The sequence below is a fragment of the Lucilia sericata genome, unplaced genomic scaffold, assembly GCF_015586225.1.
Source record: "Lucilia sericata isolate MDLA Ls3-8-SP2 unplaced genomic scaffold, ASM1558622v1 Contig000071F_arrow, whole genome shotgun sequence".
In the NCBI taxonomy this organism is placed as follows: domain Eukaryota; kingdom Metazoa; phylum Arthropoda; class Insecta; order Diptera; family Calliphoridae; genus Lucilia; species Lucilia sericata.
The window spans coordinates 831,283-850,069 of NW_023994105.1; the positions used below are offsets into that span (position 1 = coordinate 831,283).

The 18,787-nt window shown below is 33.4% G+C and overlaps 1 protein-coding gene across 3 annotated transcripts in view; it reads right to left on the reverse strand.

Moving 5' to 3' along the window:
- The window catches only part of LOC119616428 (protein gustavus), a 91,637-nt gene that overhangs the window by 59,231 nt on the left and 13,619 nt on the right, over positions 1–18,787 (reverse strand). The window lies entirely within an intron of this gene.

The window sequence follows — 18,787 nt, forward strand, 5'->3', positions numbered from 1 at the left end:
AAGGAGGAGAAGGCTAGGAACGGTCTCTCGATAGCAACATCAACCTGCAGTCTGCCAAAAGGCAAAGAGGGTGGCATCCCGGAAACCAATGCGCTCATGTCTTCGGAGCGAGCTGCAGAGGTCAAAGATCTACCACCCAAAAACCCTAGCAAGGTGGGCACGACACCAGGTAAGGTAAAGAGTACCGGTAAACTTCCGGCCCGCTCTCCTACTGACCTCCGCAAGAACGTCAGTAACGGAAAGGGCTCCGGTAGTGACCGACCCTCCAAACCAGTGGTGTCAAAGTCACCTGGCACAACGGTGAGGTCTGGTCCATCCCCGGCTGGCGCTCCTAAAGGTCCCCGTAAGAAGACAATTAAGAGAGCCAGATCTGGTGATGATCAACCCTCTTCACCCAGTAAGAAAGTGAAGAAGTCAACCAGCCTGGATGTATGCCTTCAATTGGCAGTCATTGATCGGAACGATCCAGATGGGAGGATCAGTACCGATTTCTGGCAATCAATTGAAGGTAGGCTGATTGATGAAATCGCCATCTTGGGTGGGTCGGAGGATGTATCCTTCAATGGTGCAGACTGGGTTAAGGGCGTGAAGGTTGTCAATTGCAGAAACATGAACTCCTTGGAATTCTTAAAATCGGCAATTGGCAAATGTAGCGACATTAACCCAGCAGCACAGCTTGAGGTGATACAGGCTTCCGAACTGCCACCACGGTCAATAGTAACAGTGTGGATTCCACCACCCGTAAGAACGGTGCAAACCATACTGACAGTATTGGCCAAACAGAATGGTAGTCTTCTTACAGACCAATGGTGACATGTGAACTCACTGGTATGTAAGAAGAATACTGGCAAGGACTTTCGATTCGCTGTGGATCGTATGTCCTGGATGAGATGGGGGGAGGGGGTTGCTAAGTTTGGTCTTGGCACTGTCAGGTTCCGGTACCCGAAACATGACAGAACCAAAGAAGTTGCTAGTGGTGCAGATAAACCTGCATCACTGTGAAGCAGCTTCAGCCGATTTAGTAACCTCATCGATTCACAGACGGACGTGGCCCTTATCCAACAACCTTGGATTAACAGCAATAAGGTTCTTGGTTTAAGGGTCAAATGTTACACCTTATTTGTCTCGTCTTCCGTGGACAAGGTAAGGACTTGTATCCTGGCAAAGAAATAAGTAGGTTTTCTCATTTCTCATTCTTTTAGGAGCGGTGACATAACCGTAATAAACAGAGAAGCCAAAGGTAGGAGTACGCTCCCACTATGCCGTACGAGTCGACTGACCACCCGGCTCTAAGGTGCGTGAGCTGACGGCATATGCGAGAAGAAAAAGTGTGATTGGCTGTGATGCTAATGCTCATCATTGCCAATGGGGCAGCAAGGATATCAACAAAAGAGGTAAGTTAATAGTTGACTTTATAACTGATAACAATCTCATCATCTGTAACAAGGGCGATACGCCGACGTCCAGGAACAAAGATAGGGAGGCAGTTATAGATTTAACTTTAATTAATCGTTTAGAAGATTTCGTTAGGGATTGGAAGGTTCCAACGGACTGTTTATTTTCGGACCATAGTCGCATTACCTTCACACTGGATTTTGTCTTGGCTAGGAGTCTACCTTTTAGGGATCCTAGGAAAACAAATTGGGGAACCTTTAATGATAGGGTAGAGTCTGTGTTGGCACAACGGGCCTTGTGCGGTTTGTTGCCAACTGATTTAAAGGGGGTTGTGAACGAGTTCACAGACCTACTTAAGGGAAGCTATGAGCTATATTGTTACTTTCCCGGGCAAAAGAGAGGAACCTAAGTGGTGGACCAAGGAACTTAGATTTCAAAGATCGACTGTTAGGAAATTGTTCAATAGGGCCAAGCTTACAGGTCGAGCAATTGACTGGAACAACTATAAAATATGTTTCAATAAGTATAAAGCTGATCTCAAAAGGGCTAAAAGGATTTCATGGTCCCAGTACTGTGAATCCATAGACAATGTCAACCAACGAGTTATCAAGATTCCGACGGATATTATCTAAGGACCCACAGCGGGGCAGAATCGGAATTTTTTGGAAATAAATCTGGCATTTCTAAACGGCTGATCCGATCGGGATAAAATTTGGCGTGAGCGTAGCCAAAAAGTATTCGAGTTTAAGTTTTGAAGATGAACCCTGCAGATGCCCCAGGGACGGCGCTGTGGCGGCTCAAAGTAGGGTACCTACGACATGTAAAATTTTTAAACTCGTGCCATTTTTTCGTTTTTCACCCAGCGAAAGCGCTCGACGAGATCTTGAAAAAACATGCTTGGACATACTACTTATCTCGTATAATATCCGAGTTATAGGCATTTAAAAATTTAGTGATACAAAATTTACCTTACCTTGGTCTACCTTTTTTTGAATACCGGGCGTAATTTTGGACCAAATGGACTCATTTGGTTAGACAACAAAATTTCCAACAATATACAAAAAATTTCAGATCAATATCATTTACAGATCCAAAAATATACGTTTTTTAATTTAAAAATTCAAAAAATTTTAGATTCTTGCCGTTTTTTTGCCAAAAATGTGTCTTAACTCTTTTATTAATAAAATAAAATTTTCTTTAAGAATATATAACAATTTTATAGTTTTCTAAAAGGTATCTTTACGCAGAACGCTTTGGCGTAAAAAACTTGTCCTATTTTTTGAAAATGTTGCCACTGCGTCCTTCCGAATATTTTACATGTCGTAGGTACCCCATTTTGAGCCGCCACAGCGCCGTCCCTGGGGCATCTGCAAGGTTCATCTTCAAAACTTAAACTCCTCGAATACTCCTTGGCTACGCTCACGCCAAATTTTATCCCGATCGGATCAGCCGTTTAGAAATGCCAGATTTATTTCCAAAAAATTCCGATTCTGCCCCAGTGTGGGACCCAAGGGTCATAGAGTATATCCAAAGGAGTGATAACTGATGGACTGAGTCTAGCTCTGAGACCCTAGCTCTGCTAATGGAAACACATTTCCGGGTTGTCTTGCAACTGAAGATGTGGTTGACGACCAACGGGACTTCGAGTCTGTGGCGCCAAGTAACACCTACAGTTGCATAGAGGAGATAGTCACTAGGGAAAAGCTAATATGGGCGGTTAATTCTTTCGACCCCTTCAAGTCACATGGGCCGGATGACATATTTCGAGCTCTACTAAAGAACTTGTCTCAGGACGCTATATCTCTTCTGCTGGAGATTTTTAAGAGATGCCTTGGTAGTAGGTATTTACCAAAGAGGTGGAGGGAGGTTAGGGTTATTTTCATACAGAAGGCCGGTAAGGCAAGCCACTCAAAGCCATATGATTTTAGACCTATCAGGCTTGAAGAATAGGTATTATACTATGGCTGCGTTTTTGGACATTGAGGGAGCCGTCAATAATATAAGGATTGAGACTATTAGAGATTCGCTTATAGGGCTCGGAGTTCAGGACTTCCTGGTGAGTTGGATAGTCTGCATGCTTAGCAGTATAATTATTAACTCGACCCTAGGGGATCATTGCAATAGGAGAGGGGTTACCAGGGGGACACCACAGGCGGGTGTTTTATCTCCACTTCTGTGGCTACTAGCGGTTAATGGTATCCTAAGGCTATTTAAATCTAAGGGTAGGAAGATAGTTGCCTATGCGGACGACGTGGTGATACTGGTCAAAGGAAAATTTCTATCCACGATCAGTGACATCATGGAGACTGCACTAGGTGAACTCTCGCTATGGGCGAAAAATAAGGGACTGGGTGTTAATCCTTGTAAAACGGAACTGGTACTATTTACCAGAAGGTTTAAGGTATACAATTTCAGATTGCCAAAGTTAGATGGCGTCGAATTAGGTTTATCTAGAGGAGCTAACTATTTAGGGATCTTCCTTGATAGCAAGCTGTCATCGAAGGAAAATACTCAGGAAAGAATGAAAGAGGTTCTCAGTGCCTACTACACATGCAAGAATTCCATAGGGAAGAATTGGGGTCTGCAACCAGATATGGTAAATTGGATTTACACATCGGTTGTCAGGCCTATTCAAACTTATGGTTGCATTGTCTGGTGGGAGACATTGAGAAAGAACAGTCACAGGAAGTTGCTCAACAAAGATCAAACAAAGCTCCATTGCCATTACTGGTGCCATTAGAAGTACTCCGCAAGCGGCCTTGGACATCATTCTTAACCTGTCACCTATAGAACATTTTGTAGCGGGTGTGGCGGCTAGAAATTTACTAAGACTCTACGAGTCTTCGTTAGTGAAACCTTCGCGCGACAATCATACAAAAATTTTGTACGAAGTAGGTCTGCTTGATCAGGGTAATTCCCTTCGCGGAATTACGGATTATGATATCACGACTCTAGACTTCGGGGAAACACCTTTGATCGAATTTCCAACTAGGGATGATTGGCTTGTATCCGATAGACTGTTTGGTGGGTGTGCAGTTTCACTGACGGGTCCAAGATGGATACCGGCACGGGTGCCGGTGTCTATATAGCTGATATCAACATAAAACGGTCAGTCATTGGATTGTCACACGGTACCAGTGTTGGGTACCAGGGCACTGTAATGTACATGGTAATGAGGCTGCGGACGAACTAGCTAGATTAGGTTCGAACCTTGATATAGATGACAGGGAAAGGATGGTAAAACCACCCATTTGTCACTATAATAGGTTGATATTCGAAAGAATACGATATATCATTAACCAGTCCTGGAATAGTAGATAGGATTGCAAAATATCAAAAGCCCTGTGGCCAAAACTTGATATGTGTGCTACCAAAATACTTATAGGACACTGCTCAGTTAGAACCTTTGTCAGTAAGTGGGGAATTAGTGTACCAGACTATTGCAGTTTATGCGAAGATGAGGAGGAAGTAGAGACGATCGAGCATATTATTTGCCAATGTCCTAGGATACAGAACCTAGGTTTTGTCAAGGGAATTATTCACTTCTTTAACTGGGCTTTATAGGGGGACATGGATTTTCTTTATTATATATAATTATTTATTTATTTATCTGTATTTAATTATCTATTCATATAACCTCTCTACCACTTTCTTTCATTCTTGTATTGTGGTAGCGTTTTGGCTTCTCTGTTTTGAATCTTCACTCTCTAAATATTTTCTTCACTTCTTGAAGGGAATCACAATGGACCTTATGGTCTCCTACCAATACCTAATTCCTAACATAACCTAACCTAGAATTTCAAAACTTTACTGATATGTTTAATGCATTTATGAGCATTAAAATAATTTTCTGAAAGGGGTCTTATATGGGCGCTAGGATCAAATAAAGCCCGATGTCCGCCATTCTTTACTATATAATTTTTTAATACATAAAAATAACTTGGTCCAAATTTGATCACGATTACTAGCTGCTCATCATATTTATTTGTTTAATGAAATTATATCAAATTATCTTCAAAACAGAACCTGTATGTAGAGAAAAATTTATAAGAAAATGTGCTAAGTCCAGCAAAAAATAAAAATTCAGAAAAAGAAAACGTGCTAAGTCCTAAAAAAACCGGCATAAGTATTCAACAACTGATATTAAAAAAGGAGAAATCTTAAAAAGAAGAAAACTGCGTTTACAGAATTTAAAAATATGAAATACAAGAAAAGTTATGATGTTTTTTACTTCTATAAAATCTACAAAATAGGACTTGTTACGTTTGCGTACTAAGCTAACAGATATATTGCCGTGATTTTTTTTCGGATCGGTCCATAATTGGTCATAGCTCCCATACAAGGTCCCTTCCCGAAAATCGCTTAAACGCACATAACTCATTAATAAATTAAGATATCCATATAAAATTTGCTACAAGTATTGCTTTTATACACAGAAATATTGCCTGAATTTTTTTTCGGATCGGTCCATAATTGGTCATAGCTCCAATACAAGGTCCCCTCCCGAAAATCACTTAAACGCACATAACTTATTACTTAATTAAGATATCCATATAAAATTTGGTACAAGTATTGATCTTATATACATAAATGTTACTGTGAAATTTTTTTCCGATCCTTAATTGGTCATAGCTCCCATACAAGGTCCTCTTACGAAAATCCCTTAAACGTACATTACTCATTACCAAATAAAGCTATTCATACAAAATTTTGCACAAATATCACTTTTGTATACAAACATTTTATTTTAAGATACAAAATTTGACTGAAATATAGCTTCTATATACAGAAATGTTACTTTTTATACCCTACACCACTTTAGTGGGGAGGGTATATTGGATTTGTGCTGATGTTTGTAACGCACAATAATATTGGTCCTATACCCACATTAAAGTATATTAAAATCATTTTCTGAGTCGATTTAGCTATGTCCGTCCGTCCGTCTGTCCGTCCATGTAAACCTTGTAATCAAACTACAGGTCGCAATTTTGAAGATAATTCAATGAAATTTGGCACATGATCTTCTATTGTCCCAGAGACGAAGCCTATTGAAAATGGTTAACATCGGTCCATTTTCTCATCTAGCCCCCATACAACTGAACCCCCGAATAGGGCTTGTAAACTTTTAGTCAAACTACAGGTCGCAATTTTGAAGATAATTCAATGAAATTTGGCACATGATCTTCTATTGTCCCAGAGACGAAGCCTATTGAAAATGGTTAACATCGGTCCATTTTCTCATCTAGACCCCATACAACTGAACCCCCGAATAGGGCTTGTTAACCAATTTTGAAGATAATTCAATGAAATTTGGCACATGATCTTCTATTGTCCCAGAGACGAAGCTTATTGAAAATGGTTAACATCGGTTAATGTTTTCATCTAGCCCCATACAACTGAACCCCCGAATAGGGCTTGTAAACCTTTTAATCAAACTACAGGCCGCATTTTTGAAGATAATTCAATGAAATTTGGCAGATGATCTTCTTCGGTACCAGAGACAAAGTCTATTGAAAATGGTTAACATCGGTCCATTATCTCACCTAGACCCCATACAACTGAAAACGACGAATAAGGATTTTAAGTTTATAATTATGTTTAATATACTCGTATCTCGACAAAAAGCTGCAAAACCAAGTTCTATACTAGCCTTGATGACTCACATGAATTTTATAATTATAGGGTCTCATTTGACCATAGCCCCTATACAAATCCCCCTTCAAAATTTGACTTAAATGTCCACAATTTTATTCAACAATAAATGGCTTAAGTATAATTCAAGGCAAGGTGCAATTCAACTTAAATGCTTTATTATGAAAACTAAATCACATTTTATTTTTGTAACAGGTGTAGGGTATTATATGGTCGGCCTCGCCCGACTATAATTTCTTACTTGTTTTACGATGGGTCCATAATTGGTCATATCCCTATAAATCTTTCACACAAATTATAAAATTTCGCTAAAGCATATCTTAAGGCGCTTTAAAAATATAAAAGAAAATGGCGTTTGTAATGTTCAATAAATCTTGCGATTGTAACAGATTTAAGCTGCTTTTCTATTTAAGACATGAGAAATTTTATTTCTACAAATATTTGATCAATTAAATAATAAGTATTAATATAAAAGTAGCTGGTGGAGGGTATATAAGATTCGGCTCAGCCGAATATAGCACTCTTACTTGTTAGTACACTACCATTACCGATAACGCTAAAATTCCAATATCGAAATAAGTCAAAATACCGATAACGCTAAGATACCGTTACCGAATTAAGCCAAAATACCGATAACAATAAAATATCAATACCGAAATAACTCAAAATACCGCTACCTTATCACAGTTTCGAAACAGTTACCAACCTTGGTTTTAATATTTTTTTTCCAGGGATCGTAAATAATAATTATTTTTGAATTTTTAAAGAAAAAAATCAAATACAATAAAATTTCGGAGAACAAATTCAAACATACCATTTTTATTGGTTTGAGCTATATGTTTATAAAACGCTGATTTTTAAATTTTTGATTTTTATTTTTTTTTGGCAAAAAATAATTATTTTTTTTTGATTTTTATTTTTTTTTTGGCAGAAATAAAAATCATTTTTTGATTTTTACTTTTTCTGGCAGAAATAATAATGTAATATTTTCAGTTTATAATGCATACATACATGCATACATACATACATACATGCATACATGCATACATGCATACATGCATACATACATACATACATACATACATACATACATACATACATACATACATACATACATACATACATACATACATACATACATACATACATACATACATACATACATACATACATACATACATACATACATACATACATACATACATACATACATACATACAGACATATATACATACATACATACATACATACATACATTCATACATACATACATACATACATACATACATACACACACACATACATACATACATACATACATACATATATACATACATACATACATACATACATACATACATACATACATACATACATACATACATACATACATACATACATACATACATACATACATACATACATACATACATACATACATACATACATACATACATACATACATACATACATACATACATACATACATACATACATATATACATACATACATACATACATACATAATCCAGAATAATTATTATTTCTGCCAGAAAAAATAAAAATTGATTTTTATTTCTGCCCGAAAAAATTAAAATCCAAAAATAATTATTATTTCTGTCAAATAAAAATAAAAATCAAAAATAATAATTATTTTTGGATTTTTATTATAAAAATCATAACGGTTACGGTCCCTGTTTTTTTCCTTTCTTCTGCAATTTTCCATTTTGTTGCAAAGAAATTGCGAAAATGCGGACCTTTAAATACATTAATTCCTTGCAAATACCATAACAATACCATAATAACAGGATGACAAAAACACACAGGTTATTCATTTCTTCTTATTTCATGTTTAAGGATCGTTAAAATTTTTTTAAAAGCTTTCCTACAGTTAATATTTTAAAACCATATTAAATTTTTCCAGGGTTATTCTAAACATTGTCTTTTTTGATGTAAAGAAATATTATTTCCAACATTTACAAGAATATATCGTCACCTAAAACGCAAACGGCCCTATCTAACATGCTTAAAATTTTACACGAGAAGTAAAAAACTATTTAAATTGAAAAGTTTGTTTCTATTAGCGCGATTTATTTTTATAAAATAAACAAATTGTTTAATGGTGAAACGTATTATTTGTTATGATCAGGGAAACCAGAATATGCAAATGCATGTTTTTTGTGTTGCGTCGTATGGACTCATGGATAAGATATTTACACGTTTCAGACCAATTTTAGAATTTTGGCATCGATTTGTTAGAGCATATTTTTGCATAATTTACCCATAAGATCATAATTTTGCATGATTTGACTTTTGTTGGATATTTATGGCATATTTTCGAGTTTTTAGAGCATATTTTACTCTTTTAGTACATATTTTGAAGTTTTTAGTTTTTTTTTTTTCATTTTTGTACATTTTTAATTTTCTTTTCAAAACTTTATTTAAAAAAAATCAAATTTAATTTTTTTATTTTTTTAATTTTTTAGACAATTTTGAAAAAAATTATTTTCGTTTGTAGAACTTGAAAACTGAAAAAATACATTAGTCTCATGAAAACCAATGTTATAGTTTTTTATTCAATAAAGCATTAAATTTTAAATCGAACATAAAACCGATTACTTTGGATTTCATGAGACCAATCCATTTTTATCGTTTAAAAAACTAGTATTGATAACACTGTAAGTATGTCAAAAAGACACGGAAAAACCCCGAGACTCTTAAACTTAATTTTGGGTCGTAGAATCTAGTGGCTTACTACGTTTTGAAGTTAGGTCAAAATCGGAAGATATTGCGTTTTAAAGTATGAAGGTGATTTTTTATTTTTTAAATTTTGAAAAAAGTTTTCACGCATAGACATACGAACTAATTATAAAAAAAAACTAAATATATATGCATAATTAATTCAAATGGACTCTAGTTTCATGTATTTATATACTTTTCTATACGTGAACGTTTTTTTATACCCTCCACCACCATCAGTGGTGATAGAGGGTATATATAACTTTGTCATTCCGTGTGTAACACCAAGAAATATTCATCTGAGACCCAACAAAGTATATATATTCTTGGACCTTATGAAATTCTGAGTCGATTTAGCTATGTCCGTCTGTCCGTCCGTCCGTCCGTCTGTCTGTCTGTATAAAACATTCTCACGTTAACACGAAGCAATAAAAATTAACGAAATTCACCCAAAATATTTATTATTGTCCTAGGCAGTTTGGTATTGAAAATGAGCAAAATCGGTTTACACCGGGAAAAGTTATGAATCAAAATTTGAAACAACCTCGAAAAAAATAAGCATTTTTTACATATTCTGATGTAATTTTCTCGAAAACTATGAAAGATAATTCCATGAAAATCAGCATACATTCGTTTCTACACAAGAACTTGACTCCTGCTGAAAATTGCCAGAATCGGTCCACAATTTCATATACCTCCCATACAAAAGTACATACTCCCGGAAAATGCTATTTTTGTTAATAACTTCCGTCACAATGTCGAAATCTTTACAAAATTTTACAAATTAAAATCTTATGTCAATAGAATTCATTCAGAGAAAAAATTTTCTGGATCGGTCCATAATTGGACATAGCTCCCATACAAGGTCCCCTCCCGAAAATAACTTAAACGCAAATAATTAATTTCTAAATCAAGTTCTCTATATAAAATTTGGTACAACTATTGCCCTCACATACAGAAGTATTATTGAAGCGATGAAATTTTTTTTCCATCGGTCCATAATTGTTACTGTGAAATTTTTTTCCGATCCTTAATTGGTCATAGCTCCCATACAAGGTCCCATCCCTAAAATCACTTAAACGCGCATAACTTATTACAAAATTAAGATATCCATATAAAATTTGGTACATGTATTACTCTCACATACAGAAATATTACTGTGAAATTTTTTTCCGATCGGTCCATAATTGGTCATAGCTCCCATACAAGGTCCCTTCCCGAAAATCACTTAAACGCGCATAACTCATTACTAAATTAGGATATCTATATAAAATTTGGTACAAGTATTGCTCATATGCACAGAAATATTACTGTAAAATTTTTTTCCTATCGGTCCATCCTTGGTCATAGCTCCCATGCAAGGTTCCCTCCCGAAAATCACATAAACGCACATAACTCATTACAAAATATTGATATCCATACATTTAGCACAAATATTGCTCTTATATACTTAAATTACACTATAAAATTGTTTTACGATAGGTCCATACTTGGTCATAGCTCTCATACTAGGCCCCCTCCAGAAAATTACTTAATTGTACAATATTCATTACCAAATAATGATATAGATACAGAAATTTGAAATTTTGTTTTTATATACACAATTGGTCATAGCTCCCATACAAGGTCCTTTTTCGAAAATCTCTTAAATGCACATTACTCATTACCAAATAAAGCTATTGATACAAAAATTCTATTTCAAGATTTTTGCACGATCGGTTCATAACACACATTACTTATTATTAAATTACGATATAGATACAGAATTTTACTCAAATATAGCTTTCATGTCCAGAAGTTTTGCTTAAAGAATTTTTTACGATCGGTCTATAATTGGTCATATCTCCCATACTAGGTCCTGCCCCTAAAACCGTATTTAACTAGTTGCATTATCAATTTGTGTAGAACAAAATTATATATATGTATTTTGAAAATCCTTAAATCTTTCACACACATGCATACATGCAAATTAATAAAAATCGCCAAGCGTTGGTAATGTTCAATAAATCTTGGAATTGTAATAGATTTTAGCTGTTTAAATCTAGGGATTTTTCTATTTAAGATATGAGAAAACTTATTTCTACAAATATTTGATCAATTAGAAAAGTATTAATATAAAAGTAGCTGGTGGAGGGTATTTAAGATTCGGCTCAGCCGAATATAGCACTCTAACTTGTTTTAATTTAAATAATTAAAAAACACCTCAGAAACAGTGTAAGCTTTAAAATCCAATATCTCCCGATTTTGACCCAACTTTTCAAAACGGAGTATGCCACAAGATTCTACGACTGAAAATTAAATTCACGTGTTTCGGCGTTTTTCTGTGTCTTTTTGAAAGTTGAAATTTTAATTACAGTGTAATTATTGGATTTTATGACAACAAGGATTAAAATTTCAATTTAGAAGCTTGAATACAATTGGAAGAAATGTGTCAAACTTTGTCGTTTAAAATATGTTTTTTTTTTGGGACCAAATGGCTTCATGTTATTTATTGGTTATCTGAATGTAAAACTGCGTTCTATTAAACTAGTTCTTCAAACTATGAGATGAATCAATTATAAAAAATCTTCTAGGATGAAATATGGCATTAAATCAGGTGATGATATGGGGAATTTCATGTCAAGTGACCCAACAAAAAAATCGATTTTGATGAAATTTGCACTATGGTTAGTACTATTTGATCAGACACAAAATTTTCAGCTCTATCGGTCAAGAACTGTCGGACTTAGAGGGGGTCAAAGTTGGACATTTTGGTCATACAGGATTTTATTCCAATGAGTGTAACTTTTGTCCAAAGGAGTTCAGATAGCTATTTCTTCATTCTTTCCAAAAAAATTTACATTCTTTAAAATTTTTTTATTTTTTAAATGGACCCTTTGTATTTTTTTTTTACTTAAAAGAGAGCTTATACAATTTCCTTGAAGGGTTTTATAGTCCCATAATGGGATGCGTGTGGCATATCTATCAAAAAAATAAATTTTTAACTCAAGAATAAAATTTTTTCAATATTTGACACTCAATTTTCCCCTATTTTTTCAAAATGGACTTTTTTTTTTTTTTTTGCTCAAAAGAAACTTAGACCATTGCCTTTAAAAGCTTTGTGATTACTTAGTGGGATGTGAGTGGGACATATACAGTGGTCTACAAAACAATGCATAAAAGAAGACTATTACAAAAAAAAAAAAAAAAAAAATAATATGCAAAATAACCGTGTAAAGAGCATCATGATGTACAGTTATTTCAAGGTATTCTTCATTTTGATAATTTTGTACACATTTTTTTTTTTTTAATTTTTCAGCAAAATTAATTTTTTATATCATCAATTAAAATTTTAATACTTCTTTTAATATTTTACCTATTATTTTTTAATCTGCAATAAATATATGATGAATAAATCAACACTTTCAAAAATATTAAAAAATTTCATGAGAAATATACAGCGAAAGTTCAATATATGGGTTGAAGACCTCGTAAAATTGCTCTAATACTGGATAATTTGATGACAATAAAATTCGAAAAATTCCAAAAAATTACTCCTAAGGGGTAATTATTATTATAAAGTTCAAAATTAGTACTTCTATGGTTAGTCACATGGAAAATGAGACTGGTCTTGGCTCTAGTCACCCTGCGAGAAAATCTCTTAGTTTAAGAAAGAATCGTTCTACTCGTCTACTCATTACCAAAGATAAACTGGTCGAATCAATATGAAATAATGTCCTTTTTTGGACGTGTCCAAATTCAATTTTAGAGGACATTTGTAATGGGAAAGATACTGGACTCGAAGAATATTAAGTTCAGCGGTGGCAAAATTATGGTATATGGTATGTTTTTCAAGGTATTGGTGGAATATTATAAAAAGATACTATGTGTGGTATAAGATAGATATTCATTTAAAAAAACATAAGGTGTTTAACAAAGTTTAAAAAAACTGAAATTGGAGATTTGAAACGGCCGTTGAAAAAAATCAAACTTTTTTGACCATAACTGAGAACGAGTTAGCGTTATCTCATAAGGGCAAAAACTAATATTCGAGTAATTATAGATATATTTTAAGTAACAAAATGGTTTTTTAGAATATATCGAAATAAAGTAATTTTTTTTTTGTCACATTTCGAATTTATGTGCTGTGGGACACGTTAATGGACTGGGGAATTTGCAATAACTTTTAAAGTTTTCAATCAATTTTTGTGTTGTATATCATTCCAAAATGCTTACTCTGTGCACATTACGATTCCTTTACAATAAATTTCAAAATTTATTACTAAATGACCAAATTTGAGCAAAAACTGAAAAAAAATCGATATTTTCCACTTGTAAATGCACTTGGAAACTTCAGAGCCGTTACGGCACCTGTTAACGTTATCCAATCATCCTAATTTTTTGTATGACATAGTTTTACAACCCATAGAACAATTCTAGAGGGGGGGACGGGCAAAATTCGCAACTTCGTTTTTTTGGAGCACTCCACAGTGGGGCAGAATGGAAATTTTTTGGAAATAAATCTGGCATTTCTAAACGGCTGATCCGATCGGGATAAAATTTGGCGTGAGCGTAGCCAAGGAGTATTCGAGTTTAAGTTTTGAAGATGAACCCTGCAGATGCCCCAGGGACGGCGCTGTGGCGGCTCAAAGTAGGGTACCTACGACATGTAAAATTTTTAAACTCGTGCCATTTTTTTGTTTTTCACCCAAATACAAAGATTTTTATATTTTGTGAAAGCGCTCGACGAGATCTTGAAAAAACATGCTTGGACATACTACTTATCTCGTATAATATCCGAGTTATAGGCATTTAAAAATTTAGTGATACAAAATTTACCTTACCTTGGTCCACCTTTTTTTGAATACCGGGCGTAATTTTGGACCAAATGGACTCAATGGACTCAGTTAGACAACAAAATTTCCAACAATATACAAAAAATTTCAGATCAATATCATTTACAGATCCAAAAATATACGTTTTTTAATTTAAAAATTCAAAAAATTTTAGATTCTTGCCGTTTTTTTGCCAAAAATGTGTCTTAACTCTTTTATTAATAAAATAAAATTTTCTTTAAGAACATATAACAATTTTATAGTTTTCTAAAAGGTATCTTTACGCAGAACGCTTTGGCGTAAAAAACTTGTCCTATTTTTTGAAAATGTTGCCACTGCGTCCTTCCGAATATGACCTATTTTTTATCAAAACTTCAACTTTGGGCGACATGTTCTAAAATCCCAAAGCTGGGATCAGAAAACTGAAAGCAGTTTTGGAAACCTCAATATGTTTTCTATTTACTCCAAAAGTATTTTCCCAGCCCTGAAAGAAATGTGGACCCTATGGGCAAAAAAGTAAAAAATCCCATTTTTGGGATTTTCATTCCTATTTTTGGGAATTGCGGGATGCCCTTTGACCTTTTCAATTTTTTTTTTTGCATATTCTTATTTGAAATGACAAATTTAACAAGCGTTGAAAATTTCATTGAGTTTTGTTCATAAATAAAGATTTTGTCATATATTACATATTTGTTTAATTTCTAAAACTATGATTTATATCAAAATTTTAATAGGATCGCAGATAGCTACAACAATTTAGTCCATATTTATCCCTTAATATCATTTTTTAGTTAGATATGGAAATTCTCGACCCTTTACAAAAAATTTCAAGCCAATATCTCAATTACATTCAAAAATATGTTCATTTAAACCTGTGTCCTTTAATTTCATCTTTTTCATATTTTAGTATTAAGTATGACAGCACATATTTAAATCTTATATTTACCTATTTTCTATTTGTTTGCTTATCCTTATAATTGAAAGGTCCTATTATGCTTAAATTTTCAAAAATTTATAACTATTTTTTACCTAAATTTTTTCGTTCTGTTTCGTTTATGATCATGTAGGTAAAAATATACAGGTAATGATAATTTCGATTCATTCACTAATAAGAAATATCAATAACTGAATTACAGGTTATAGTAATATAGTCCTAAATGTTAATAGGTAGACAATTTGTAATTTTTTACTTTGGAATACCTGTATCGGAAATGACAAGAATTGGTATATAAGTAAACTTCTACAATGAAGATTACATTAAAGTACGAAGAGTTGTGTTCCGTTTTATGGAGTATATCTTCAAAAGGGCCAGAAAGAATTGAAGACATTTCAAACTATATAAAAACTACATATAGTAGAAAAGTAGACAAAACAGGCATATCAAAAATTGAAAACTTTTTAAAACTTTTTGATGTAAAAAGTAAGTCTGTGGATGGAAATCAAAAGAAATTTCGATTAAAATTTTGTAGTTGGATGGAAACTACTACGGAAATCTCAACTTACAACACATCAATAGGAGCGCCTTGCAAGTCATACGAAGACTTATGTTCAAGGTAAAAAAAAGAGGGTCACACAAAAACTTTTTTCAATCTCAAATGAGGAAATTGCTGATACATTTAACGAAATGCTAAAAAAGGAAAACCAACATATGGATGTCGTACATATTGCAACTATTCTTCCTAATGCATCACCAAAACGACTTAAGCGAATTGTGGAAAGTATACCAACTCCAACATCATAATCAAATTTTACTGAAGAGGAAGCAATAGCGCTTATGTTGGAACTGGGTCTCAGTCGAAATAAGTACCAAATATTAAGGAAAGCTCTGCATGAAAAAGGACACAATATATTACCATCATACAAGGCGATCCAGGAAAAAAAACAAAATATCCTACTAAATCAACAAAAAATAATGAAGAATTGAAAGAACTGAGAGCTGCGGAAAAAAGCAGAATCCAAGAAGAATTTAAAGTTCAGATGGGATTAAACATCGACAAACCACTTTCAAGTTGAGGTAGTACAAATGACGGTAATACGTCGAGAAGGTTTTCAAAAATAACTGGAATCGACAAGGAGTTGCTTCGAAGAGTTAAAACTATTTTAATGGCACTGAATAGTAAACATAAAATTAATGAAAATCGATTTGGGGAATACACATCTGAAATTTCTAAATTACTTGGATCTCTGTATCCATGGAGGGAACTAACACCAACAGTACACAAAGTATTGTGTCATGGTCAAATAATAATTGAATCGAATATTCTTCCACTTGGAGAGTTAACAGAAGAAGCCCAGGAAGCGAGGAATCGAGATTTTAAGCATGTTCAACTATTCAGCTCAAGAAAATGCTCCAGGCAATCACAGAATGAAGATATTTTTAATAGTTTACTTCTATCTTCTGATCCTGTTCTTTCAACTATGCGAAAAAGATGGATTTGTTATGAAACTCTATCATCTCAAAACAAGGAAGATTTAAAGGACTTATATTACCTTCTGGATATGTATACCGATATGACAGATTATTTTATAGAAAATAAGTAGTGTTAGGAATTAACTATATAAGTAGGTTGTAAGAATTAATTGTATTATGTTTAAGATAAACAGTTCAAATAAAAAAGCTATTATACTAACTGATGATATTGTATTAAATTGTGTTTTATATTTCGGTGGGCGGGAAAGGTAATTTGTGTGGGGTGATTTAGGTGTTGTTGTGCGTGGCTCATAATAAAATTATAATTTTTTTATTTTATATACAATATTATAATAAAATAATTAACTAAATAATTTTTAAAAATTGTCCAAATATTTTATTCAACACCAAATGTATGTTCTGTCATACTTAATACTAAAATATGAAAAAGATGAAATTAAAGGACACAGGTTTAAATGAACATATTTTTGAATGTAATTGAGATATTGGCTTGAAATTTTTTGTAAAGGGTCGAGAATTTCCATATCTAACTAAAAAATGATATTAAGGGATAAATATGGACTAAATTGTTGTAGCTATCTGCGATCCTATTAAAATTTTGATATAAATCATAGTTTTAGAAATTAAACAAATATGTAATATATGACAAAATCTTTATTTATGAACAAAACTCAATGAAATTTTCAACGCTTGTTAAATTTGTCATTTCAAATAAGAATATGCAAAAAAAAAATTGAAAAGGTCAAAGGGCATCCCGCAATTCCCAAAAATAGGAATGAAAATCCCAAAAATGGGATTTTTTACTTTTTTGCCCATAGGGTCCACATTTCTTTCAGGGCTGGGAAAATACTTTTGGAGTAAATAGAAAACATATTGAGGTTTCCAAAACTGCTTTCAGTTTTCTGATCCCAGCTTTGGGATTTTAGAACATGTCGCCCAAAGTTGAAGTTTTGATAAAAAATAGGTCATATTCGGAAGGACGCAGTGGCAACATTTTCAAAAAATAGGACAAGTTTTTTACGCCAAAGCGTTCTGCGTAAAGATACCTTTTAGAAAACTATAAAATTGTTATATGTTCTTAATAAAAATTTTATTTTATTAATAAAAGAGTTAAGACACATTTTTGGCAAAAAAACGCCAAAAATCTAAAATTTTTTGAATTTTTAAATTAAAAAACTTATATTTTTGGATCTGTAAACAATATTGATCTGAAATTTTTTGTATATTATTGGAAATTTTGTTGTCTAACTAACAAGAAAAAATTGAGTCCATTTGGTCCAAAATTACGCCCGGTATTCAAAAAAAGGCGGACCAAGGTATGGTAAATTTTGTATCACTAAATTTTTAAATGCCTATAACTCGGATATTATAAGAGATAAGTAGTATGTCCAAGCATGTTTTTTCAAGATCTCGTCGAGCGCTTTCACAAAATATAAAAATCTTTGTATTTGGGTGAAAAATAAAAAAATGGCACGAGTTTAAAAATTTTACATGTCGTAGGTACCCTACTTTGAGCCGCCACAGCGCCGTCCCTGGGGCATCTGCAGGGTTCATCTTCAAAACTTAAACTCGAATACTCCTTGGCTACGCCAAATTTTATCCCGATCGGATCAGCCGTTTAGAAATGCCAGATTTATTTCCAAAAAATTTCCATTCTGCCCCACTGTGCACTCTAATGTACATATAATAAAATATTCGTAAAAAGTAACATTTAAATATTATTCGAATAATCGACGAAAAATGTTCGAATTATTCT